The 25609-nt window shown below is 43.9% G+C and overlaps 1 long non-coding RNA gene across 1 annotated transcript in view; it reads right to left on the bottom strand.

Moving 5' to 3' along the window:
* Positions 1 to 25609, bottom strand: part of LOC133769813 (uncharacterized) — a 39663-nt gene that overhangs the window by 1268 nt on the left and 12786 nt on the right. The window contains exons 2-3 of the long non-coding RNA XR_009867278.1: positions 15225 to 15313; positions 8099 to 8161 (exon numbers count right to left, since the gene is read on the bottom strand). This is a non-coding gene — a long non-coding RNA (uncharacterized LOC133769813). The remainder of the gene's footprint in view (positions 1 to 8098; positions 8162 to 15224; positions 15314 to 25609) is intronic.

The following is a 25609-nucleotide window of genomic DNA, read 5'->3' as shown; positions in this document are numbered from 1 at the left end:
CTCCAGCCCCTGACTCCAGCTTTGTGCAGCAGAGCCTGGGAGGCAGAGGTGATGGCTCAGGTGACTGGGCCCCAGCACTCCCGTGGGAGGTGTGTATTGAGTTCCCGGCTTTCAGCTGTAGCCTGGTTGCTGGCATTTGGAGATTGGACCAGGGGATGGGATTTCTCTCTTTACCTTCATCTCTCTTTCAAATAATTTTCTTTATTTTAGGTATAAAAAGTTAATGATTTTTAATCTGTGCCTTCAGCTTTTCCTATTGCATTAATGTAAATTGCATTTGTAAATCATTTCCACTTTCCAGGTAATATAAACTGTCATGCCCCTAACAGGCAATTTTATACCCAGAAAATGAAATATACAATTTGCACTAAGTAGCCTCTTTTCTCAAACTCAGAGTCACACAGACTTTATAAAGAGGTTTTAAGTTGGTTTTTTAGTCACGGCAGATTATGCATTGACACAAATAATAGAAATGAAAAATTAATTTTCCTGATTTATGCAATAACTCAATATTTCTAGAGGTGAAAAAAAGAAGAAGACATCCAAAAGGGAGTTGGTGAGATAGCATTGACCTGAAATTTCCATTATCAATTGGAGTATCGATTACAAAATAACTGAGATACCAATTATGACAATGCTAGCCCTGTAACCGTCTCAAAACCAAAACCAAACAACGTCACTGTCTTTAACCGACCTCAGTGCCTTGAGCCGCCTGCAGTGTCAGCCCCTTGCACGTGTCTGCTTTGGTCACTGGGCCAACTAGCACCCCACCCGCTGCCCGGTCATGACTCCGTCTCTTGAAGGTAGCAAGTCTTTAGCTTATGAGAGCCTTCATTTATTTATTGTCTTTTTTTTTTAAGATTTGTTTTATTTATTTGTAAGGCAGAATTACACAGAGAGGTGGAGACAGACAGAGAGAAGAAGAGATCTTCCATTCACTGGCTCACTACCCAAATGGCCACAATGACCCAGGCAGGGCCAGGCTAAAGCCAGGAGCCAGGAGCTTCTTCTGGGTCTCCCACACAGATGCACCAGTCCAAGGACTTGGGCCATCTTCCACTGCTTTCTCAGGTCACAGCAGAGAGCTGGATCGGAAGTGGAGCAGCCGGGACTCCAACCGGTGCCCATACAGGATGCCGGCACTGACCTTGCAGGCTGGGACTTTAACCGATTGCATCACAGCGCCGGTCCCTATTTGTTTATCTTTAGCATTTCCAATCCCCTCTCCCACATAATCAAATTCCCCTTTCTCAGTGAACACGGGTGGCATTCCCACATCCACATTCTATAAATCGCTTGGCTGTAGGAATCTCACAGACTTTGGGAGGCAAATGGGAGCTCACAGCGCAGCACAGCCCCCTGCTCGTCTGGTTCCTCTGTCCTTCAAGTTCACTGAAGAGGAGGAGGGAACTCAAACTTACCGGCGCTGTGGGACTCTGCCGGGTACCTCAGGAATTCTTTCAGCATGTATTTATCAAGTGCCTACTGTCTGTGAGGTACTGTATTGGTGGTGAACTAAATGCTCATTTAATTCCGTCAACAAGCTTACATGTAGATAACTATTAACTCACATACTACAGGTGAAGGGATGCTATCTACGTCTTTTTAACACCACATAAAAATATGCAAAGTGTAGTCCTTTCCAGGACTTCTGTGCTTAAAAAGGGGAAATCTAGGGGCTGGCGCCATGGCACACTAGGTTAACACCCCCACCTGCAGGGCTGGCATCCCACATGGGCACCAGTTCTAGTCCCGGCTGCTCTTCTTCGCATCCAGCTCTCTGCTGTGGCCTGGGAAAGCAGTAGAAGATGGCCCAAGTCCTTGGGCCCTGCCCTCATGTGAGAGACCTGGAAAAGCTCCTGGCTCCTGGTTTCAGCCTGGCCCTGCCTGGATCATTGTGTCCATTTGGGGAGTGAACTGGCAGAAGGAAGACCTCTGTGTCTCTTCCTCTCACTATCTATTACTCTACCTCTCAAATAAATAATAAATAAAATCTTTTTAAAAGGGGGGTATAGGGGAAGTCTAGCCTAGTCTAATCTTTTCTAATTCTAAGAGAAAAGAAAATTTGGATTTTTTTCCCCCATCAAAAATCTGACAGTTTTTCTTTATTCCTAAATATTGATGGTATATGGGTCTGGTTCTTGACAAACTGATAAAATGAAATCAGAAGAATAAAAAGACAAATAACCTAAGAAAAAAGTACGCAAAATATTTGAATAGACCTTTTTCTGAAGAAGATATATAAATGGCCAATACACACATGAAAAGAGGCTGAACACCATTAATCAGCAGGGAAGTCAAAATCAAAGTGAGCAGCATAGCTATAATTAAAAAGATAGAAAACAGCAAGTGTTGAGATTGGCTTTGTGGCATAGCAGGTTAAGACATTGCCTGCAATGCCAGCATCCCATATGGGCTCCGGTTCGAGTCCCAGCTGCTCTCCTTCCAGCTCAGCTCCCTGCTAATGGCACAGGAAAGCAGCGGAAGATGGCCCAAGTGTCTGGGCTCCTGCACCCATGTGGGACATCTGCAAGAAGCTCCTGGGGGCTCCTAGCTTTGACCTGGCCCAGCCCCAGCCATTCCGGAGATCAGGGTAGTAAACCAGAGGATGGAAGAGCTCTTTATCACTCTCTCTCTCTCCTTTTCTCTCTCTCTCTCTGTCTCTCAACCTATCTTTCAGCTAAATAAATGTCTTTTTTTTTAAAGATTTTATTTATTTATTTGAGAAGTAGAGCTACAGACAGTGAGAGTGAGAGAGAGAGAGACAGAGAGAAAGGTCTTCATTCCATTGGTTTACTCCCTAAATGGCAGCAATGGCCAGAACTGTGCTGATCCGAAGCCAGGAGCCAGGTGCTTCTTCCTGGTCTCCCATGTGGGTGCAGGGGCCCAAGCACGTGGGCCATCCTCCACTGCCCTCCGGGGCCACAGCAGAGAGCTGGACTGGAAGAGGAGCAGCTGGGACTAGAACCGGAGCCCATATGGGATGCCGGCACCGCAGGCAGAGGATTAACCTACTGCGCCACGGTGCCAGTCCCTAAATGTCTTTAAAAAAAAAAAAAAAGAAAATAGCAAGCATTGGTAAAAATGTAGAGAATGCTGATATGAATGTACATGGTGTAGCCCCTATGAAAAACAGTTCATAGTTCCTCAAAAGGTTAAACAGAGAGTTACCATATGACCCAGCAATTCCACTTGGAGGTAAAAGAAGTGAAAACAGGTACTCAAATAAATACGTGCACGTGAGTATTCCCAGCAGTGCGAGTCACGACAGCTAACAGAGACAAGTTCATTGTCCTTCGGTGATTAAGAAAATACAATGTATGCATACAATGAAATATGATTTAGTCATAAAAGGAATGAAGTCCTGGCATCTGCTACAATTTAGATGAACCTGGAAAACATGATACTTCGTGAAAGAAGCCAACCATATATTGTAAGATGACTTTCTTTCTTTCTTTTTTTTTTTTTTTTTTTTTGACAGGCAGAGTGGATAGTGAGAGAGAGAGAGAGAGAGAAAGGTCTTCCTTTTTGCCGTTTGTTCACCCTCCAATGGCCGCTGCGGCCGGCGCATCGCGCTGATCCGAAGCCAGGAGCCAGGTGCTTTTCCTGGTCTCCCATGCGGGTGCAGGGTCCAAGGACTTGGGCCATCCTCCACTGCCTTCCCGGGCCACAGCAGAGAACTGGCCTGGAAGAGGGGCAACCCGACCGGGACTAGAACCTGGTGTGCCGGCGCCGCAAGGCGGAGGATTAGCCTGTTGAGCCACGGCGCCGGCCAGACTCTATTTCTTTTAAAAAATAGATTTATTTTCCATTTATTTGAAAGGCAGAGCTACAGAGAGACAGAAGAAGAGACACACAGAGAGAGAGATCTTCCATCTGCTAGTTTACTTCCCAAATGGCTGCAACAGCAGCCAGGAGCCAGGAGCTTCTTCTGGGTCTCCCACATAGGTGCAGGGGACCTAGCTCTTGGGCCATCTCCCGCTGCTTGCCCAGGCGCATTTAGCAGAGAGCTGGATCAGAAACAGAGCAGTTGGGGACTCAAACAGGTGCCTGTTCAGGAAGCCTGCATCGCAGGCGGCGGCTTCACCCGCCATGCCATGATGCCTGTCCAAGATGATTCTGTTTCTATGAAATGTCCAGACAAGGCAATTGTAAAGAGGCGGAAATCAGACTCCTGGCTGCCAGGGATTACGGGAAGACAGAGGGTGACAGGTAATGTGTACTGGATTTTTTGGGGAGAGGTGATGAAAATGTTTTAGAACGGAATATTGGTGATGGTTTTGCAATGCTGAATAAACAGAAATCCTTGTTTGAGAGGGTGAGTTGTATGGCATGTGAATTATACGTCAATTATGACAAGAATGAAGGGAGCCGGAGAGTTGGCTGATCACAGCCTTAAGGAGAGACAGTATGTCTTCTGCCCCTTTTCACCTCAAAACCTGCCAGACAATGGGGCATTGGGGGTGGGGCGGGGAGGTGACTGCTCCTGTAGCTTCCCCCTGAGTCCATTTGTTTTAGAAAGGATTTCACAGTAAGTTCTGACTTTGGAGTTTTGAACAAAGGAAGTGAAGCAAAGGAATTTTGACTCTGCACCCTGTGGCTTGATCTTAGAGATTCTTCAGAAATTGTGTGATTCAAGATGTCTCAAGGTTGGGTGCTCTATAATTTGGACTCTGGTTCCTGCAGACACAAATGAGATTAGCTTTTTGAAAAAAGTTTTCCTCTCAGAGACATATATAAAAATACTGGAAAGTTATTTTACTCAAGTCAGATGACTTGAAATTTCAATGTGAATAAAAAAATTGTGTGTCTGGGCACACATATGTACAACCAAGAAAATAAGAATTTCTTAAGGTTACACTGGGCTTAAAATGAGTTTAAAACAAAATGTTAGCTCAATGTTCCCAAGTTAGTTCTTAGTACATAAGAGGTCTTCATGGACAATGCATGCCATGAAAAAGATAATGCATGGATATCAAAAAAAATTTTGTACCAAAATAAACTTATCTTTTAAATTCCATTTTTTTTTCACAAATTTTTTGGAGCGCCCTTATATTTGCCGTTTTTTTGCAGAATCTAGTGAATTTCATAAGGGCTGATTTTTTGATGTTTCTTCATTAGCAGGTATCAAATAATCTTCACGTTATAAAAGGCATTCTAGTCCCAGCAGTGCAGAATTGGGTTAAGAATTCACACAGGGATCCAGTAAAACTGTATTTCTTCAAAGTCCCTGCACCTTGTGCTGCTCACAGAGCACCTTGCCTATGGTCCCTGAATTCTCTGAATCGTTTCCAGCTTTCTGCTTCTGACTTCACCAGGTCAACGGGAAATCTGGAAATCTCATCAGCAAGCCATCTTTAAATGAGTCAATTCAATCTAAAACAGTCCTGGGACTTGTATCCTATTAAGAAATTATTCAAGTAGGGGTAGGTGTTGGGTGCTACAGTTAGAGATCCCTCATAGAACATCTACACTGGGGCCAGTGCTGTGGCGCAGTGGGTTAAAGACCTGGCCTGAAGCACCAGCATCCCATATGGGCACCGGTTCTAGTCCTGGCTGCTCCTCTTCCGATCCAGCTCTCTGCTGTGGCCTGAGATAGCAGTAGAAGATGGCCCAAGTCCTTGGGCCCCTGCACCCACGTGAGAGACCCGGAGGAAGCTCCTGGCTCCTGGCTTCGGATCAGCACAGCTCCAGACATTGCAGCCATCTGGGGAGTGAACCAGCAGATGGAAGACCTCTTTCTTTCTCTCTTTCTCTCTCTCCCTCTCTCTGTAACTCTGTCTTTCAAATAAATAAAATAAAATAAATCTTTAAAAAAGGAAAAAAAGAAAAAAAAAAAAGGACATCTACACCCCACGTCGTCATGCAACACACATCTTGTTGCCAATGACACTACGTCCCAGATGTGTCTCCAGAATCCCTTCCATCGTCATCCTACAGGCAGCGACTACTTTCCTGGTGGATTTGACTCAAGGGAAGAAGACCTTTCAGCATGGTGTGTTCACCTGGGCAGGGGTGAGGGAGTGTGACTCAGTAAGGAGGGGGAATGGGGAGCAGAGAAAGGAAGAATCCTGAAGTCATAAGAATGCTGAATGTGAAAACATCAGGGTATGGCCCAACAGCTAGGATGACCATTAACACGTCTACACCAGCATGAGTGCTGGGTTTGATGGCCTGCCCTGCTCTGACTCACTTCCTGCTAAGGAGCCACTCTGGGAGGAGGTGGTGACAGCTCAAGGAATTGGGTTCCTGCCACCCACCTAGGAGACCTGGATTGAATTTTCAATCCTGGCTTTAGCCTAACCCATCCCAGGGTGTTGTGGGTATTTTGGGGAGTGAACCAGTGGAAGGAAGCTCTCTCTGTCACTGCCTCTATCCTCAAATAAATAAATACTCTTTTAATAAAAATTGTAAAACACAAATAAAAAAAGAATTTACCAAATCTGACGGCCTTGCCCTTTTCATAGAAACACACAATGATGCCATACACGGCTTGCTCAAGAGGCTGTTGTTATAAGACACAATAAACCTGATATCAGAGACTGTCTGTTCTTTCTGTTTTACCCCAAACTCTCTGATTTGCCTAGGTCTTTCTGTTACCGGTGAATGGCAGGGTTCTTGTCTTTGCACAAGAATTCAGGCGTGAGACAGAGAGTAGTGGAAAGTAAAATAGCAAGGTTTATTAGGGAAGGGACATCTGTAAGAATGGATGGGCACCTCTCCAGACAGAACCTGAGAGAATCCCCAGTTGCTCGGACTGGGGGAGAGCAGGGTTACATGGTTGAGTGGAGAGAGTACACCTGGGCAGGCCAGGCGGGTGGCTCAGCAGAGAGGCAGAGGGCTGAGCACGCCGTCTGGTTGAGGCCGGAGTTTTTAAGGAGATGGGTCTTTGTCTTCACACATCTCCTCCTGAAACAAAGGATTTTATGGGTGTAAATATTAAGAAGCTCCTATCTGAGCTTTCCCCTGAAGGTATCAGACAGGAGGAAGCCTAGCTGGCACTGTCCTAACCCAGGATCTGATCCGGAGCAGGGTATTTGAAATGCGGATACTGGGCTGCATCTGGGAGATTGTGGAAGATTGTCAGGCAGAAGGGGCGGGGACCCCCACCTGGCAGGTTATCGGGTAGAAGGGGGCAGCGCAGGATGCGAATACCGGGCTGCCCCTGAAACGTTATCAACGTTGTCAGGATGACTTTGAGATGCAGATGCATATGCTGGACATAGATGTCTTCTCTTTAGGCCTTTGTCGCACACACATAAGCTCATATCTGACTTCCTACCTAACATTTCCATTGAGTTTTTTCTTTGTATTTATTATATTATCTTTTAATTCCATTGTCCATAAACCTTTTGAAGTATCATTATATTTAAAGATGTAAGCATGTGTTTCTGCTAATTTATTGTTATTTTGAAAATCAATTATTAGTAAAATATATAATGAAGAAAATAAGTAGAGCCCCCAAAATACCTCTCTTTGAGAAATAAGTACTCAGTGATTTGGTGTCCTGCCCTTCATTTTTTTCATACACATTCAGTCTTTTTAACAATTGTATTATATTCTGTTATCTGAATGCATTTTATTTTATTTAAGTCCCCTACTTATAGAATGTTGAGTTAGGTTCAAAACTACCCAATTAGAAACACTGTTGCAGTGAACATCCTAATGTGTATGTTTTTGTACAGTTGTACAGGTATTGCTGTAGAGAAAATCCCAGGAAGTGAAATAGCACAACTGGAGAGTATTCACATTGAAAGCTTTAATAAAAATTAAACTGACCTCCAAACATATCACATTAATTTATAGATTGTTTTTTAGGAACAAAAGAACAAGAAGAATTTGTGTTTTTTTACGATCAGGTTCATATAGTCTTAGGTTTCAGTAGTTCATAGACAGAAAAAAGTATGTGTACAAGGGAAGCAAGATTACAGCAGCTGGTGGTCGGCACAGAACAACCACAATAAATAGCACAGTGTGCCATCCTGCACATTTAATTGGTTTCTAAGGTTCTTCAGCATTACTTGAGTGGAAAAATAGGACAGTAGTTATACTGTTTCACACTATAGAAGTGAAATAAAAGGAAAGAGTTCAGACTTACTATTATTATTATTTCTTGCTTTGTCTTCAGTTCCAACCCTTTATCTCAAGATCAGACAGCACACTATGGAGAATAATGCAATACAAACAAGTAAGTTCCTAAAAGTGACAACCCCTTTCTTAACCAAGTGGTAACGTCTGAGAAAATCAACTAAATAACCAATTTGGGTGGAACAAAATGTGCCTTTTAAGAATCACTTCTTGTCTAGTTTGAACAGTTATAAGACTGCTTAGCTCTTTGATTTTTGTCTGAAAAATGAGCAAGAGGGCCGGCACTGTGACACAGTGGGTTAAAGCCCTGGCCTACAGCGCCCACATCCCATATGGGTGCTGGTTCTAGTCCCGGCTGCTCCTCTTCTGATCCAGCTCTCTGTTATGGCCTGAGAAAGCAGTAGAAGATGCCCCAAGTGCTTGGGCCTCTGCACCCTTGTGGGAGACCCAGAAGAGGTTCCTGGCTCCTGGCTTTGGATCAGCTCAGCTCTGGCTGTTGCGGTCATTTGGGGAGTGAACCAGCGGATGGAAGACCTTTCTGGCTCTGGCTCTGCCTCTCTCTGTAACTCTGTCTTTCAAATAAATAAAATAGATCTTTTAAAAAAACGAGCAAGTATAGCTCAGTGAACAATGTACTATTTAATAGCTACTAGTATTTCTGTGCATTAACGTAGGAATTGTGTTAGGTGGTTTATAAGCATTATTTAATCTTTATTATAGGTAAGTTCTATTATTATTCCCACTTGCATATCCAACATGGTTTTGTTCCTGATGAAACACTCCAAGCATAGTTGTAAACATCGATGCTTCAGACAATGACTTATAAAGTTGGAGCGTGCCTTAGATTTCCTCTTCCTCCTCTGACTCATTGCTCCTTTGGAAGGGGATACTGATTGATTACATCTTTTCTTTGTCTACCATGGATACTGTGAGAATGAAACATTAGCACATAAGTAGGCCATATAACCCATTCTTGGTTTACTTGACAAAGCAGGAGAATTTTGCGATGGTTGTGGTGGAACCTCTCAGGTGCTGCTGACCCGGAATCAGAAGCCAGAATCCTGTCCACAGCATGGCCCTGATTCACTTCCTTGCTGATGTCCAGGTGGGAAAATCTGGTTCTGCTTTTTTTCAGGGGGCAGGCATTGTGTTGCAGTGGGTTAAGCCATAGCTTAGGATGCCTTTATCCCATCCTGGAGTGGCTGAACTGAGTCCTGCCTCTGCTCCTGATCCAACTTCTCTCTAATGTGCACCCTAGGAGGCAGCAGTTAACCGCCCAAGTACACGGGGTCCTGCTACCCACGTGGGACACCCAGGACTTCCTGGCTCCTGGCTTTGGGCTGGCCTAGCCCTGGCTGTGGCAGGCACCTGGAGAGTGAACCAGCAGACGGAAGAGCTCCATCTTTCTCTTTTCCTGTCTCTACTCCCTGCCCCGTCACTTTACCTTTCAAAATAAATTAAAAAGAGAATTTTTTCTGCCTTCTCTGAAGGCAGCCCTAAGCAAGCAGCAGGAATGGATTCTTGGCGCTCTTTGTAGGCCATCATGAGAACAGCTTACCTCCTGATGAATGACTATTGATGAATTACATTATAACATGAGGACAGGGGAAAAGAAAGCCCCCGTGGTATAATAAAATCAAATTACATTTGGCAGGGATGGAATCCTGGTGGAAAAAGAAGCCTGCAAACCTTAGTAGGCACACGCTGGGCACAGCATGGGCAATAACTTTTGAGGTTTGTGTAAGAAAATAAAATACTATCACTGAGACAAGAGAAGAGAGAAATTGATGTGAATGCAGAGAGAGAGATTACCTTCGTTCCACTTCAATGCAGAAGTCTGTTGTGTTGGTGTGGAAATATCAGTTCTGAACACCACTTCATCTGCACCCCAGTCTAATCATAATAGAACTAACCTCCGTGAAGCATATTGAAAAAGTCTCAGAAAGTTGGCAATCAGAAGGAAGGGGAAATGAATCAACCTTCATGTAATTTGGGGAAAAATAATAAAAGAAATGGAGTTATTGGGTCATCTGTACAGCAAAATCTTGAGGAAAGAGCATCAGTTATTATTGGTGTAACCTTCAGTATTTAAACTAGCATCCCATTTATTTCTGCCATTCTTCTTCATCTGAAAACTTGAAGTTTGTTAAACTCAGTTCCTGAACAAAATGTGAAAGGTATCCAATGATGCTTTTATCTGACAGAAGATTCCCCGAGAGAGGAAGGTTTGGGAAAGGCATTTCTGGGCTTCAGGCTGCAAACCATCATCCTTTCCCGAGCCTTTAATTGCTTTCTGTCCAACCGGGAAGCTAATCTGGAACGTCTCCGGATGCGCAGGTTCTCGAGCCCGTCATACCCAAAGCAGATTCACGGCCGTGCCGAGAACGACCTTTGAAGTTATGATGCTCTGCTAGAATCTCAAACGTTTTGCTTTGATCTGCAGGTACTATTTTTCCCAGGAAACTTTCTTGTGATTGTTGCATTTCCTATCACCAATCTTTTTTACTCTATAAAGGTCTGTATATCTTATGTCCCAAAGTTTGATATTTTGCCAGTAGTGTTTTCTTTGATCATACAGAGGTTGACAGAAACAAGATCACTGGAGCTACGTAGTTTCTTTAAAATTTTTATTATAATTTATTTGGATTAAGTAGTAATTTTATATTTTTATTTTATGATTAAATTCTGGTGTTTGAATCAGAAAAATGGAGTTATTTATAAAAATGAAAAAGAAAAAATAATTTCTACATGCGTTTTATTCTTTTAATTGTTACAGGCATGGGTTTTAGGGGGGTTGTATTAAAACATTTTAATCACTAGTAATTAGAGACTGGCGCTGTGGCATAGCAGGTAAAGCCGCTGCCTGCAGTGCCGGCATCCCATATGGGTGCCGGTTCGAGTCCTGGCTGATCCACTTCCAATCCAGCTCCCTGCTGTGGCCTGGGAAAGCAGTAGAAGATGGCTCATGTCCTTGGGCCCCTGTACCCGCATGGGAGACCCGGAAGAAGCTCCTGGCTTCAGATCAGCTCAGCTCCGGACGTTGTGGCCAACTGGGGAGTGAACCAGTGGATGCAAGACCTCTCTTTCTGACACTCCTTCTCTCTGTGTGTAACTCTGACTTTCAGATAAATAAGTAAATCTTTTTAAAAAATAACTAATAATTAATGAGATACTGATTGTATTGCATATGACGTTATATTTATAATGTGGTGAAAGGAGAGAAGGAAAAAGGCAGGCAGAAATGGAAGAAAATTTAACAGGTGAAGATGAGAGTAAGAAGGGAACGAACCAAGCTCAAGGTAGAACAGTAAAGAAAAGGAAGAAGTAGTTCCAAAAAAAGTTAGGAGGCAAAAAGGAAAAAGAGATAGCAAGAGGGCATTATTTTCTAAAAATTTTACTCTACTGTTGCTGTTCACACACACACACACACACACATGCACTTTAAAGTTCATGGAAAGTTTAATTAAAAGATAAGCTTATTTTGGTACAAGAAATGAAATTCATGCATTATGTTCTCATAATACACATTCCTATGAACTTTTTGAAGCCCTTTTGTGTATGTGTTTCTTTAAATAAATGTCTTTATTTACTGAGTGTTCCTAACACTTAGAAAATAGTCCTAAGTGTTTTCCTTTCCTATTATGTTTTGAGGGAAAGAGTCTGTTTAAAGTGACTTTTATATCTCAGTGTTCTCGAATGCAAGGATAACGCACCATGCTTGTTATTTAACTACTATGTGTACAGGCATGGTGTTCGACACAACGCACAGAGCACCTTTCAAAGAAGTATCAGATGAGATTTGCGTCCTAATTTCAGTTGCCTTGACAAGCTTTCCTCCTTTCACATGGTGGCTTCTGTATGTCAGTGACTTGCAACACCGGGCACTGGGGATCTCTTCTTCTTGATTCTCTTATTCTTCACCTGTGGGATGCTCCTGCAGAAAGCAGCGGCAACCCATCAAGCCCGTTCGCTGCACACTACTGGAAGACGGCAGTCAGGTGCTGAGAACAGTGAAGCCCAGCAGAGCATTCTCTGAAAGGATGAGCCAAGAAGATTCTAAATGTACGTGAGGATCTCAAGATGAACAGTCCCGGAGAGGAACCACTCCAGTCTTTAAGGCTGATACTACACCTGTAGCCAGTCCCGGATAGGAACGCTGTGTAGTCTTCATGGCTGATATTATACCTGTAGCCAGTCCCAGATAGGAACCACTCCAGTCTTTAAGGCTGATACTGTACCTGTAGCCAGTCCCGGATAGGAACGCTGTATAGTCTTCATGGCTGATACTATACCTATAGCCAGTCCCGGATAGGAACCATTCCAGTCTTTAAGGCTGATACTGTACCTGTAGCCAGTCCTAGATAGGAACGCTGTAGTCTTTATGGCTGATACTATACCTGTAGCCAGTCCCAGATAGGAACGCTGTGTAGTTTATGGCTGATACTGTACCTGTAGCCAGTCCTAGATAGGAACGCTGTAGTCTTTATGGCTGATACTATATGCGGAGCCAGTCCCGGATAGGAACGCTCTAGTCTTTATGGCTGATACTGTACCTGTAGCCAGTCCCGGGTAAGAACACTCTAGTCTTTATGGCTGATACTGTATGCGTAGCCAGTCTCAGATAGGAACACTGTAGCCTTTATGGCTGATACTATACATGGAGCCAGTCCCGGGTAAGAACGCTGTAGTCTTCATGGCTGATACTGTACGTGTAGCCAGTCTCAGATAGGAACGCTGTAGTCTTTATGGCTGATACTATACGCGGAGCCAGCTCCTCTTCCTCTCAGAGCACACAACAGGGCATTCTGAAGCCCACACCGCCCCTGCTCCTGAACACAATGGTATCTTTCATCTCTTTCTGGGACTTTTATTTCTTTTGTTGCTGGATCCCCCACATACTTGTAAGCATATCGCAGGCCAGCACAATGGCAGCCGCGGGCGGACGCAGCCTCCACAGGTGCAGACAATATCTTCCTGACTGCCGCTGCCTAATGCAGCCACTAACCCACTTTTACACGCTCTTCGGAGTAAAAGGTACAGAAAAGCTCGGAAGAACTTAAAGGAGAAGATGCTTTTCAAGTTTTATTTTCAGATTCAAGATGTTTGGGTGACTCAATCTGAAAATGCTAAAGAAAAAAGCACAGAAAGCTCTTCCAAAGAGCCATAGGCAACCCCCAGGCCCCTTAGAGCAAGCCACACACATAACCTTTGGCTGTGTGCAGCACTGTGACTCATACAGCAACTATCAGATGGAGAAACACAGGAGTATATTGCAGGCCACTTTTCTGACAGGAAGGAGAGATCCACGAGGATTGTGGGAATTTGCAAATCACAAGCAAGTAGCTCTTTGGTACTCCAGTAGTAGAGGGTCTGAGGATGAAGGAAGAGGCCCCAAAGCGGTCATTAGAAGTCCACGATTTGCTGCCTGACCTCTCGGAAGCAGCCGCAACGCTCTCCCTGTGGCTGGCCTGTCTCCACTAGTTTCTATATGCAGTTACCTAATGCACCAATGATGGAACTGGGCACTCTGAAAGCTTGGGCAGCTGCCCATGCCTGGAAAGCAGATGGGCCGAAGACTCTCTCCCCCAGCCCCTCATCTGTAATGTGCTCTCACAAAACCCAACACCGTACTTGAGGTTTTCTGGACATGCCCTGTGCTTCCTTAACTAGTAAGGCACTGTTCACCTTATTCTCTTCTAGGATGTGTCCCATGACCTACCCCTGCCCACCCCTCCCCCCTTCTCTTCTATTGATGTTGATAGGGACTCCAGGAGCTGCTGGAAAAGGAAAGGAAAAAAACAGACATAACCTACCTTCCAGGAGTGCACGGGAGGGGGAGAAGGCAGAAACACACACAGTGTAATTCAGATGTTACATCTGCCTAACAGACCTGATGGGGTACTCTGCAATCTGCTGTGCAAAACAGGTTCCTCCAATGTCAGTTCCCGAACTGGCTCATGTAGAAAATCCCGTGAACATATGCCTCGATGAATCAGTGACGCCTTCTTCACTTAGAAACACATAAAAATGGGGTTGCCGCTGTGGCGTAGTAGGCTAAGCCTCTGCCTGCAGCGCCAGCATCCCATGTGGGCACCGGTTCATGTACCAACTGCACCTCTTCTGATCCAGCTCTCTGCTTGTGGCCTGGGAAAGCAGTGGAAGATGACTCAAGTGCTTGGGCCCCTGCACCCATGTGGGAGACCTCAGAAGAAGCTCTTAGCTCCTGGCTTCGGATCGGCTCAACTCTGGCCATTGCAGCCATTTGGGGAGTGAACCAGCAGATGGAAGACCTTTCTCACTGTCTGTAATTCCACCTCTCAAATAAATAAATAAATCTTAGAAAAGAAAAGAAACACACAAAAATCCTGAGCCAGGCAGGCCCGTCAGGCAGTGCCTTTGGGGCAGCCCTCCAGGCTGCCAGGAGGTATTCTCTCTTCTTCCATAAACACCTTTTGCTTTGCTCTCTTCTTCCTTGTCTGTGTGCCTCCCTTGTCCTGGTCCTGAGACAAAGAGCCTTGCAAGGTAGAGAAGCTGTAACCCATAAGATGCCAGCACTCTTGACGAATCCAGCAGAGAAGAAAAGCCGTGGAAGACGGCAACACTGGACAAACCAAGCAGAGAGGAGCAGCTTGGAACACAGAGCTAAGACAGGAGGAGCTGCAGCACAGGAGCTGCGCGGCTCCCGAAGAATCTGCCAAAAAGACGACTCTGCCACATCTCCTGGGGGATGAGACGCAGACTGGGCAACAGGAGCCACAGGCTCCTCCTGCCACTACTCCTTCAACACTGACACCAGAACTCCTGCAACAAAATCTTACCATTGTCATGGGTTGAACGTGCAACCCCGCAAAGATCAGCTGAGGTCTTAAAGCCCGGTGTCTATGAATGCACTCCTTTTATTTGGAAATAGGGTCTCTCCAGATGATCAAGTTAAGATGAGGTCATTAGGGTGAATTTTAATCCAGTGTGACCGAATGCCCTGATAAGAAAGGGGAAATCTGAGTACTGACCCAAATTTCATTATCATGACCATACAGCCATGTGTATAAATGGAATTGGACTTTTAGAGCTAGAAGAGGCCTTAACATTAATGCAGAACAAGATAAAAAAAAAAAAAAGGCACACACTTATCTTACCTTGACTGGCCATGACTGATGCTCACCTTGAATGCCCTGGGCACAGCACTCACTTGCAGAGCTCAGTTTCAGTCTTCCTCAGCACAGTGCTACAGAAGGAAGCACAAAACCACAACCTGAGGATCAATGCTTAGTTTTCATGCAAGTTGGAACTGATTTTTTTTTTACTAATCTAAGCCAAAAATGAAGCGTGAAATAATTCTTGACCAAAGTCATACAATTAGCAAGCGATATGAAGTAGGAACTTTCAGCCCACAGTGTTCCTTGAGTGTCCCGGGAATAGTCCCAGCATAGATTTCTGAACTCTGGCCCCAGGATGGCCTGTTGGGCAAATGGTGAATTTTCAGAGCCTCTTCTGTGATTAGGGTGATATACATCACTCTCTCTCTCTTTTTTTTTTTTGGCCAGCAAAAAACACTGAGGTGAGAGTTTAAAAGCTGTTTTGAGATTTTTATATGCCCTGTCAAAGTGTCTGGGTTCAAGTACAGGTTCTGCTCCTGAGTCCATCTTCCTGCCAATGCACACCCTGAGTGATGGCTCAAGTGGTTGGGTCCCTGCCACCCGGGAGAGACCCAGATGCCATTCCCAATTCCTGGTTTAAGCTGTTAGTTTCTTGTGGGCATTTGGAGCATGAACCAGCAGATAGGAGACCTCTGTGTCTCTGCCTTTCAAATAAATATGTAATTAAAATTAAGGAAAAATCAGAAACATTTTTTATGCTTTAAAATATTTTTATACAATGCATTTCAAAATATTAATTTTAAAACCCTGGAATTAGAGGGATAAATGTGCTTTTAGGCAAAAGGATGATTTAATTAAAATTTGGGGGGTTAGTCACATGTATATAATGCAGCAGTCCTGCCTTTGCTGTAGCACCTGGTCAGAGGAACACAAGTATTTTTCTACTCTGTACAGCCAGACCCAGACTTTCCAGACTCCTGCCTATGAAAATCATCTAGGATTGAGACCACGAAGCTCATCGTGTGTCCTTTAGAAACCTGACATGAAAGAATGTCACCCTTACCCCTGGGGATGAGGATTCTGGGAGGGGAAAACCACGTGTGAATGATTCCTATCTTTGGATCTCTGAGCTCTCACAGTGAGTAGGTGCTGGGGCCTGCACCGTGTGGTTTCTCGTGGTGCTTTGCAGTGTGTTTTAGCATGGCCAGCATACTGGATCAGCAATGACTGAAAACCTAGAATGCACATCCTAGAACGGATCTCTACCAATGTTCCGAATTCCAGGTAACAAATACTGCCCACCGGAGCCAATAATGGCCAACAAGTGTTTTCTGGGCACAAATTTTGTGCTAAGCACTTGAGGTTCTCAGACTACAAAGCTCAGGCAGACACAGTTCTCAGCCTTAAGAACCTTGCAGACGTACCCAAGAACATTTTTACTACTTTGGGCTTTTTCTTTGTTTTATGCTTTTCTATGGCTAAAGAAACAAGAGGAAGCATTTACACAGCAAATCTTATCATCTAGATAATAATCTATTTACCTTTACTATTTTGACAAATAGAGTAGAAAAACATGGCGCAATGTCTTTGTTATCGTATTCATACCATAGCATTTTGCTAACTCGGTTACTCACTACTGATTTTATTTGTGTGACTCGGATGAAATGTGGACTTGTTAGCACCGGTTACTTAAGAGAAGCATCATCTGCAATAGGGCAGGGTGGGGAACTTTCATATTTGCTATTTCCTTTTCTTGTTTGGTTTTTAAATAAAGATATTTTATAATTTTAAATGACAAAACTATCTGTAAATAATTGTTAATTATTTCAGGAATAATGATGTATTTTCCCAAGATTCTTTAACATCATAAAACAAGCACTTTAAGGAATGCTGTTAATGCTGAAACACCTTTTTTTTTTTTTTTTTTCTTATAAATCAAAACAGGCAGCCGGCGCCGTGGCTCACTAGGCTAATCCTCCGCCTTGCGGCGCCGGCACACTGGGTTCTAGTCCCGGTCGGGGCACCGATCCTGTCCCGGTTGCCCCTCTTCCAGGCCAGCTCTCTGCTGTGGCCAGGGAGTGCAGTGGAGGATGGCCCAAGTGCTTGGGCCCTGCACCCCATGGGAGACCAGGATAAGTACCTGGCTTCTGCCATCAGATCAGCGCGGTGCGCTGGCCGCAGCACACCAACCGCGGCGGCCTTTGGAGGGTGAACCAATGGCAAAAGGAAGACCTTTCTCTCTGTCTCTCTCTCTCTCTCACTGTCCATTCTGCCTGTCAAAAAAAAAAAAAAAAAAAATCAAAACAGGTCTCTTCACTACCTCACCTGTAATGTAGGGAGCATGTTTTGTGGTAATTAAAGTATTTCTTGGAGACCAAGGAGAAGTCAGAAAAAGGAAGAGACTTGAAATATGTTTTTAACAATGCTGTAAAAGGTGTTTTCTTGTACAAGAAAGACCATCTGAATCCTGCAGCTTCTTTGTGGGATCTTCTTGATGTCCATTTGAGCCCATGTCATTTCTTTTTTTTCTTTGTTTTATTTTGAAAAACAGAGTTACAGAAAGAGTTAGAGAGAGAGAGAGGTCTTCCAACCACTGGTTCACTCCCCAGATGGTCACAATGGCTGAAGTTGCGCCAATCCGAAGCCAGAAGCTTCTTCCTAGTCTCCCACATGGGTGCTGGGGCCCAAGGACGTGGGCCATCTTCTACTGCTTTCTCAGGCCACAGCAGAGAGCTGGATCAGAGGAGAAGCAGCTGGGACTAGAACCAGCGCCCATATGGGATGCCAGCACTTCAGGCCAGGGTTTTAACCCACTGTGCCTCAGCACCAGACCCCTCCCCCCATATCATTTCTAAGGAGCACAAAGCCAGAAGAGAAGTTGCAGTTACATCTAACAGTGTCCTGGCATACTAAGAACAAAAGGTCAGTAGAATCATACAAAGTTACAGGTTGACAGCTTTACTCTATGAACACCACTTAATCCACGTTTTCACAGGTTGACACTGGATACTTTAAACGCCTCACGTAAATGGAGCATTACAACAACCAAAGCAATCCAAGAGTCAACAGTCATAAGTGTCGTGATAATGCTGAATTATTCCTGTGCAGAAAATATCGTATAAGACAAAACAAAGCAGATATAAGGTAGTTGGGAGAGGTGAAAAGAGTGTGTGAACAGAAAACTAGGAAAGAATTTGTAAAAATACTTTAGTTTCGTAATAGGACCAATACTGATATACTTATAATCCACAATGCAACAGGTTTCCTGTAATAACAGCTTTAGTCAGGTGACTATATTTCCCCCTAACTGTTTTGCATAATCTTTTCTTGTGCATATATGTATTTTTATTGTGGAAAAAGGCATATGACATAATATTTGCCATTTACCATTTTAACCATGTAAGTGTATAATTCAGTGGCATTAAGTACATTGATAGCGTCGTACAATCTTCACCATTATCCATTTCCAGAACTTTTCCCAGTATCTCAAACAGAAACTCTGTACCCACAAATAATAACTCACTTTTCTCATCTCCCCTCAGACCCTGGTAAACATTATTCTATTTTCTGTCTATGAATTTCACTATTCCAGGCACCTCAAGTATGCAAAATCATGTTTGTCCTTAGGTATCTGGCTTATTTCACTTATATTGTCTTCAAGTTTCCTTCATCTTAGAGGATGCACCAGAATTTCATTCATTTTTAAGACTGAATGACATCTCATTGTATGTAGGTGTCTCGTTTCATTTATGCTTTACCTGTTGATAGATATTTGGGGTTGCCATCTTTTGGCTATGGTAAGTAATGTTGCCGTACATTTTTATCCCGCCGCTGGGTTGCTGCTTCCTGTCACTTCACTCTAAAAGCATAGGATTTGGATGACAGTGAACATTAACCTCCTAAGCCTTTATTTTGTTTCTGCCATGAGTGTTTGTGGGTGGCATGCCCATGTTTAAAAAAGGAACGTGCCAACAATCAGGAGTGGCTTGAATAAAAATGTGGGAAAAGAAGAAATTAGAGATGTAATTTGAAGGTGGAGACCCCTGCTAAGCAGGCTGCAGATTCTAAGTCTGCGGAAAAGACACATCCATGTGGACACGGACACAGTAAATTATTTCAGTACGATCACTCATATTTAGCTGAATAAACAAAAAGGCCAAATTGTACACTTTAAAAAGAGTCGTTCCTCATGATCTGCTTGTCATGTCCCATCACATGCTCTGTATCTTTTAGATTTTTTTACTCAGAGTTTATATTAGTGTACAATTATCTGCTTAATGTTTCTCTCTGTCAAGTTCAAAGAGGACCAAGAGCATGTTTGTCTTTCGCACAGCAAGGGCTACGTATATGCACGTAAATGTCGTTGGTCTCATCCACTCCAATCAGAACGTGGAAGCTAAATGCTAGAACTTGGAAAGTTAGAGATTTAGACATTAGGTAGTCCCCCAAGATGAAATCATGTTATAAATAAATCAATCAGGCAGTCTTGCTTAGCAAAAATCCTTCTAACACACTGGGCTGCCCTCAAACCCCACTAAATTCCAGGATTGCTCAAGCACCATGAAGGCCTGATAGAAATTGTCATTGATATTCAGAAATCATCTTTGTAAAAATGTGCACAAGCACTTCAATTACTGCAACAATTTCTTTCTAACGATATACTGTAAGATTTTAACCAGTCTGTCTTAACTGGAAACCTTAGATGGAATAATACAAAGCAAAAGTACAATACGGTTAGTAGTTTTCTTAATGACTCATTTATCTTTCCATTCAAACAACTTAGAAGCCACAATAATGGGGATGGGAAATTCAACCAAAAACCACAGAATCACAGAGAATCCTTTCCCTGTCTTTAGAAAGGCATAATGGCAATGGTAGGAACAGAGCTCATGTGTCTTGGGATTCCAGTTTTGGAATTTTTTTTTTCTACTTTGAGAGATTATTTTTTTAACTATAAAAGTGGCCCATATTGGCTGGCACAGCAGCTCACTTGGCTAATCCTCCGCCTGCGGCACCGGCAACCCGGGTTCTAGTCCCAGTTGGGATTCTGGGATTCTGTCCCGGTTGCTCCTCTTCCAGTCCAGTTCTCTGCTGTGGCCTTGGGGGGCAGTGGAGGATGGCCCAAGTGCTTGGGCCCTGCACCCGCACGGGAGACTAGGAGGAAGCACCTGGCTCCTGGCTTCTGATCGGCGCAGCGTGCCGGCCATAGCAGCCATTTAGGGAGTGAACCAATGGAAGGAAGACCTTTCTCTCTGTCTCTCTCACTAACTCTGCCTGTCAAAAAAAAAAAAAAAAAAAAAAAAAAGAAAGAAAGAAAGAAAGAAAGTGGAAAGTGGCCCATATGAACTATCTTCCACTGCAAATCATTTTGCATACAGCAGAAATAAGCCTTGTTAAAAAAAAAAAAAACAAAAAAAACAAACCTCTCTGTATATGAGGCTGTTTGTCTTCGCTGAAACCCACATCCTAACACCACTGTTCAAATAACACCCACCAGTACAGATCCTGCCAATAACAGTACTGGGCATTGACAGTTCTTTAATAAAGAGCTGTTTGAGGTTCAAATAAAAGTCCTTAGAATGACTAACTGCAGGCTGGCGCCACGGCTCAATAGGCTAATCCTCTGCCTTGCGGCACCGGCACACCGGGTTCTAGTCCCAGTCGGGACGCCGGATTCTGTCCTGGTTGCCCCTCTTCCAGGCCAGCTCTCTGCTGTGGCCAGGGAGTGCAGTGGAGGATGGCCCAAGTCCTTGGGCCCTACACCAGCATGGGAGACCAAGAGAAGCACCTGGCTCCTGGTTTCGGATCAGCGCAGTGCGCCGGCCGCAGTGCGCCAGCCGCGGCGGCCATTGGAGGGTGAACCAATGGCAAAGGAAGACCTTTCTCTCTGTCTCTCTCTCTCACTGTCCACTAGACACTGCTTTAAACACTATACATTCATTGAAGCCTCACAGCAAACCTTAGGAGATGGGTATTATTATAACTGCAGTGTAGAGAGAAGGAAAACCAGGCAGAGGGAGGTCAAGAAACTTGTTTGAAGTCACAGTTTGTATAAGACAGGAACTAAAGATTCAAACTCCATGCAATTAACTACTGTTATGGTTTGGGAAATAATTTGGATATCCCCCAACGGCCCATGTATTAAAGTCTAGGTTCCAAGAGTCTTTATGTGCATGGCTATCCTTAATGGAATTCTGGTGTCTGAAGGTGGGCCCTTGGAAAGTGTTCAGACTGGATTAGGTTGCTAGGGTGGAACCCCAGGGTTACAATCATGTGGCTATGAAGAAAGGAGACACGTGGATGTGGAGGAAGAGCCAGCTCCCCGCCTCCCTCGGCTTCCTCGTGCCACCCTCTAGCCTCAACAGAGGCTTCTACAAGTAGGGCCACTGATCCTGCGAAACCGTAAGCCCAAGTAAACCTTCCTCCTCCCTAAGTAGTCCTTCTCGGGTATTCTGAAATAAAGGAAAGGTGATGAATAAAACTATGATGCCATATCACTTTTCTAAGTACCAGGGTTTTGATCACAGAATTCTTCAGGTTTGCTCCCACTACGATGCCTGGAGAAACATCTACTACTGCTTCCTCTGTCCTGCTTCTCCTATGCTGTTTAGCACAGAAACTCCAAATTATTGTGAGTTGGGCGAGGGCAGCAGCAGATGGTAAGGAAAACCACACAGATGTCTGCATTTGCTCCACAGATGAAATCCAGATCTGCAAGAGTTTGTGCATGCAAGATGTGCACGGGTGCCTCAAACCTACCACCTCTTGGTGTGCCCTGGGTTTTTTAGGACCTAGTGATCCAGCTGGAGTTACAGCTCCACTTACATGTCAGGAAACTGAATTGTAGGATTATATACATTTCCTGATCATTAGACTGTGCTCTTTAGCAATTTAAACAACTCTAAAAATAGTCTTTTATTAAAATTTAATGGCCCACATTTTCCTAATCAGAAAACATGAAGCTATTTCCACTTTGAAAATGTAAATTATAAAATCCAAGGGAAAAAGAGTAATTTTTGTGTCTCTTGCATATCAAGTCGATTTCCTTGCTTTTCTACAAACTTAAACAAAGCAATATATACAGTGGTCAATGAAAAATAAATTCACTTTTTTTGAGATTAAAACACGACTAAAATTCTTGCAAAATTCACTGTATAGATGTTGATGCTAAATTCCTTTGCAAAGTTACACTTGTACAACTGTTAATAAAAAGACAATATTTACTAATAAGACTTTAAGTCTCCTACTGGAATAAAACCACAGTTGATTAAAAATGTTGAATTATTTTTTATCTTATGCAAACATATTTTATTGCTGTACAAGGTTGCCCTCTTGTGTTTTCTCTAGTTAAGTTATTATAATTTTTTATTGATTTAATATTCAGCTTTTAGCTTTTCCATCTAAAATGAATTCAGGACTAAATGAACTTCTAAGCCATACTCAAAACCATACAGAAGTTAGTGTTATGGTTTCTGGCACACGGTACCCCTTTAAAACTCTGAACTAATTTATAAAATATGACAGCCTACAGTTAAGAAAAAGCAAGATTAAGTACCCAGAGAAAAACTTAGAATGACAAAGAATTCTTTTTTTTTTTTTTAATTTTTGACAGGCAGAGTGGATAGTGAGAGAGAGAGACAGAGAGAAAGGTCTTCCTTTGCCGTTGGTTCACCCTCCAATGGCCGCCGCGGTAGGCGCGCTGCGTTGATCCGAAGCCAGGAGCCAGGTGCTTCTCCTGGTCTCCCATGGGGTGCAGGGCCCAAAGACTAGGGCCATCCTCCACTGCACTCCCTGGCCACAGCAGAGAGCTGGCCTGGAAGAGGGGCAACCAGGACAGAATCCGGCGTCCCGACCAGGACTAGATCCCGGTGTGCCGGTGCCGCTAGGCGGAGGATTAGCCTATTGAGCCGCGGCACCGGCCAACAAAGAATTCTAACACTTCAATACAATTACCAAGTTTTGGAAGATGTAGCCAGTTAGTCTTTTGGTATAGACTTGACTTTATATCTTTGTTATCAAATTCTCCCTTTTGCTTAGACTTTTGTTAGCAGAGGGATATAAGAATACTAACATTGTTATTATTGTTTTCTTTGTGCACTAAATAAGCAAAGTTTTATTTTTAATGTTGCCTAATAAACAGATACTCGTATGTTGCTAGTGAAAGTGTGAATTTGGTACACTCTTTTTTTAAATCAAATTAGCAGTATGTATCACAGCCTTAAGAAAGGACCATTACGTTTGCTTTCAGGAATTATCTTAAGAGCACAATCCTAAGCACCTAAAAAAACTTTATCCCCAAAGTGCTCATCATAGTCTTATTTATAATACAAACAGAAATAGTAACCTAAGCCTGGCCCAGTGGTGAATGAGAGTAGAATACAATTACACAGTGGAATCTTTGGAAGAATTAAAAGTTTAATGTATATTTAAAAATGACGTGAACTCTTTCTGTCATGATGGTCAATTTAGACAAATCAAGATATAAATATGTGTGTGTATCCCGGTGATCAGCAAATGCTCTGTCCGAAGCTGCCGACACTGAAATGGAATGTCTCTAAATATGGATCGTTGCTTTCATTTGGTGGTGGCACGAAGGGAGAAATTCCCAGGTTCCTAATATTGTCATAATCGAGATGCTGCCCCCACCACTTTATACTGATTAGGAATTCTGTGACTGTGCAAGCTCTGAAAACTTTCCTAAAGAAAACCAAGGCTTCGGCAACAGCTCAGGATCCAGTTGCGTGAGTGTAGGAAAGTGGGGGTCCCTATATCATGAAAATAATGAGGATGATTCTTTTTTTTTTTTTTTTTACAGGCAGAGTTAGACCGTGAGAGAGAGACAGAGAGAAAGGTCTTCCTTCCGTTGGTTTACCCCCCTAATGGCCGCTACGGCCCGCACTGCGCTGATCTGAAGCCAGGAGCCAGGTGCATCCTCCTGGTCTCCCATGGGGGTGCAGGGCCCAAGGACTTGGGCCATCTTCCACTACCCTCCCAGGCCACAGCAGAGAGCTGGACTGGAAGAGGAGCAACCGGGACTAGTACCCGGTGCCCCAACCTGGACTAGAACTTAGGGTGCCAGCACCGCAGGTGGAGGATTAGCCAAGTGAGCCATGGCGCCGGCCTCTTTTTTTTTTTTTTTTAAAGATTTATTTATTTGAAAGAGTTAGAGAGAGAGGTCTTTTATCTTCTGGCTTACTCCCCTAATGGCCGCTACGGCCCGCGCTGCACTGACTGATCTGAAGCCAGGAGCGAGCCAGGTGCAACAGCCAGAGCTGAGCCAATCCAAAGCCAGGAGTCAGGAGATTCTTCCAGGTCTCCTATGTGGGTACAAAGGCCCAAGGCCTTGGGACATCCTCTGCTGCTTTCCCAGGTGCATTAGCAAGCAGCTGGATCAGAAGTAGAGCAGCTGGGACTTGAACCCGTGCCTATATGGGATGCTGGAGCTTCAGGCCAGGGCCTTAACCTGCTGTGCCACAGTGCCAAACCCAAGGATGATTCTTAGAATGGATACTTTTCATCCCCAAGCTTTATTCTTTCCAGGAAAAGGAAAACAAGTCAGATATAAGGTTCCTTTTCCAAACATATAAAACAGCAAATGAAAAGCAAGCACCCTTTATTAAGTGCTTAATGCATGCTAGGATGGTTGAATATAGCCAGAAGCTAGAGGTAATGACTGACTGAATGAAACGAAGGATGCCTGCAGAACTTTGTGTCCAGCGACCTGGTAGGACCTCCTTGGCTAGGCTGTAGCTAAAGAGCTGGTCTTCCTACCTCAAGTGTTGCAGCAACCTTTACCTCTGACCTTCCACACACACTGCCTCCTCAATGTATTTTCCAGACTGTGGCAAGAGTGATCTTATCAATGAGCAAAATCAACAGATGCCCAGTGCACCTTGGGATGAATTCTAGCCCCATTGAGAGGGTTTGCTTCCGATCGCCCAGCTTCCTGACCACCTCATGTGCTCCCTGGCTTGCCTTCTAGGCACTCTGATCTTCAGCAGACTTGGCCTCTGGTGTTCTCCCAGGTTAAAATGGACCCAGGCTGTCTCTTGGTCTAGCTAATTCCTGCCTACCCTCTGAGTCTCTGGATAATCGTAGCTGTCATTGGGAAATCTCAGCTGCACCCATCTTTATGCACCCATGGCAGTCACTACTTTCCCTATCAGGGTCTTTTCTGAATATTTTCCAAGTCTGGTTAGCTGATCTTTTTGTCTAGTGGTATCCCCTTGAGGGCAAAGTCTGCTCCATCCTCCCAATACCTGTAACATCTAACAGGCCTCAGAATCAGCCCTTAAAGGCATTTGGATCTGGCTGAAGAGCCTATGAGAGTATTTTAGGCATGGAAAGCCAAGACACTCTGGGAAAAAAAAGATGAAGAAGAAGAAGAAGACCTAAATGAAGGATCTCAGAGAGTGTGATCCCAG

Source organism: Lepus europaeus, chromosome 11 (genome assembly GCF_033115175.1).
Source record: "Lepus europaeus isolate LE1 chromosome 11, mLepTim1.pri, whole genome shotgun sequence".
In the NCBI taxonomy this organism is placed as follows: domain Eukaryota; kingdom Metazoa; phylum Chordata; class Mammalia; order Lagomorpha; family Leporidae; genus Lepus; species Lepus europaeus.
Note: the sequence above shows the minus strand (reverse complement) of the source record. Positions and strands in the feature narration are given on the sequence as shown.